This window comes from Xiphophorus maculatus, chromosome 22, assembly GCF_002775205.1.
Source record: "Xiphophorus maculatus strain JP 163 A chromosome 22, X_maculatus-5.0-male, whole genome shotgun sequence".
Classification (NCBI taxonomy): Eukaryota; Metazoa; Chordata; class Actinopteri; order Cyprinodontiformes; family Poeciliidae; genus Xiphophorus; species Xiphophorus maculatus.
The window spans coordinates 28,700,366-28,703,355 of NC_036464.1; positions in this window are offsets into that span (position 1 = coordinate 28,700,366).

The window sequence follows — 2,990 nt, forward strand, 5'->3', positions numbered from 1 at the left end:
GCTGACATTTTATTATACAAAAGTAATATTGATTTGTGAATAATTTTTAATCCAAATTGCTGTCAGTGAGCATTACTCAGTGAGTTGTTTTTTAACTCAGTGCATAGGTGGGGCATTTGGTAGTACTAATTTTTGTCTGATCACCTACTGGACATGTACTGTAGGTGATCAGACAAAAATAGCAATAGCTGGACAATCCTTGGATTGGGGACAATGAAAGGCTGCCCCAAAACGTTAAATTTTGTCACAAATCATAATGCTTCAAATATCTCAAACTATACTGAAGCGTGCCATTGGCATGTTGGATGCAGGGATGTCCACGAGAGCAGTAGGAACCATATGCCATTTAAGAGTTCATTTCCTGGCACTACTGCAAATCGACCTCATTCTCATCGACCACGTGTGACAACTCCAGTACAAGATCGCCATATCCGGCTCGTCCCTCTGTGGGATCGGCTAAAGCCAGTGACACACACAATGATGAGACTATTACTCTCACAACAGACGCATCCCACCTCAGACTGTCCTTAAACACCTACGAGAAGTCAACTTGGTCAAAATCAAATTCCTCAACCTGACTGTCAATCCACTACAAATGCCTGATATTTGTAGCGATATTATCAACTCACTGATATGAAGATCAGTAAGTACTGAAAATATATTTTGAGTTTCTCTGTATGTTGCGTAACCGAAATGTTCATAAAACTCTTGACATGGGCATTTATATTTTTGTTCAGTGTAGAAATAATGTTAGTAATCCTAACTGACCAAAAACAGGAAACATTTGGTCTGGCATGTTTAATGTCAGAAAGTGAAAAAACGGAACTATCAAATATAACATTTGTGAAAACAAATCTTGTTGACTCAACTAGTTCTTTCACTTTCCTCACAATCTGCTCTACAGTCCCAGTTTCTATCCATATCTCCATGTTGCTTGCAGAAACTATGAATATGACGTTGCCAGAGACAATAGACCCTTTTCACATGACGTCACACAACTTCCGTTTTGGCTCGAAGCTGTGTATCCTTAGTTCCGGTGTACATAGTAAGTAATGATAAAGTTGTCTATTTCATATATATATATATATATGTCATATATATATATATATAGAGAGAGAGATGTATAAATCTGACAGCATATGTTGATCAGACAGATCACCGGAGCATGGAGTTTACACAGTCTCTAAAACATTTGCCTAAAATAAGATTTGAAGATATATCACGATTTGCAAACCAGTTCTCTCTGACAAAAAAATCTAAATTAGACAAAGGCTACAAATTCTTCACCGAACAATACCTGTTTGACTATGAAGGTAGGTATTTTTGTTTTGCGTAACCGTTAGCTTAGCATTAGTGAATTTCGTTAGCTAGCTAACTACGTGACATAACTGTTCCTTAACCAGAACTTTTTACTGTTTTTGAACTCTAACGTTTTAGGCTCTAATCTTGATCAGATTATTAAATTATAGACTGGAGTTGCCACTCATCCCATAAAATAGGGATTTGTTTGTTATAAGCAGAGATGTCCGGTGCCGCCGCTGCTTTGTAATGCCTTTAATCGGACCACTTTTTCGGTAACGAATAATCTAACGAGTTCGTATTTCAAATCCAGTAATCAGATTAAAGTTATTTATCCAAATCATTGCACATTAATATTTTCTTGTGTATTTATTTTTATTCCTTCTTTGCGTCTTTGGGAGAGACTCTGTGACAGTTAGCAGTGACAGAAACATGAACAGTGCATGGAGATGCGCATTTTGTTGCTGGAAAAACAGAAATATCGTCAAGCCCAACTGTTATTTGTGGCTTTTGTCTTGTTTTTTCTAAACTTATAAAAAATAATGATTCAAGCTGCCCTTTATTTTCCATTAATACAGAAAATGAACCTCTAAACGTTACATCACTGACAGGCGGCGGTGTATATGTTTCCTAACTGTGGCTAAAGCTGCTGCTAGCTGGTTTACTCATGATCGGAAGCTGGTTCCTTTGAATACAGTTGGAGAATGGTAAATTGACAATGACTGATAATGGTTATCTAACACGTAAACACCGTTTTATAAAATACAGAGAGTGAACCTCTAACGTTACAGCGCTGACAGAGAGTATATTTTTCCTAAATGTGGCTAAAGATGCTGCTAGGTGGTTTACTCTCCGATCGGAGGCTGTTTATTTTATACACAGATAGAGAATGGTGAATTTACAATGATTAGTAACAGCTATCTAACACTTAAATGCTGTTATTATTAAACTTACCTTTTATTATATCCTTAAGATTATGAGAATGCGGGAAGTTTTCAGCTTGGTTCCCAAGGCAAAATCACACCGGAAGTAAAGATACCCAGTTTTGAGTTATGGCGGCCATTGTCTGACGTCACTGTGAAAAGGGTCTATAGGGGACAGAAGAATGTCAAGAGCAGCTTCCCCCATGGAAATCCCAATGTGCAGGAATTAAATACACATGTGTTTAACTGCCATAAGATGTGTTTGTCCACATCTTATGGCAGTTCTTAGAATGCAGCACCAGCTTCAGCACATTGTACTGAAGCTTAACTTAAACTTAAAGGCTTCATATCAAGCATATTTTAATATCAGGCAGAGATGTTGTTAGTACAAAAATATGTTTTCAAATTATCTTTTATAAATGCCGGCCGCAGAAATAAATAAATTCAAAAATAGTGGCTGGCCAATCAAAAATTAATCACATTGATGACTCACCCAAAAGGTCACAAATAAACTCCAAACAGTCTAATTAGCCTTAGTGTCCATAAAGATGTCATCAATGGGCCAATGACCAAAAAGGACAAAAAGACCGGTTTCATATTTGTCAAAAAAGAATGCTTGATGCTTCTTGTGTCAGTCAGTGTCAGTCCCAGAAAAAAATATATTTCTGGGACTGACACCGAACAAAAGTGGAAGTCTTTGGAAACATTTTGTTAAACACTTTTTAAAATTTATTTTCAAAAACAGTATGAACAAAACACACAGTTGGT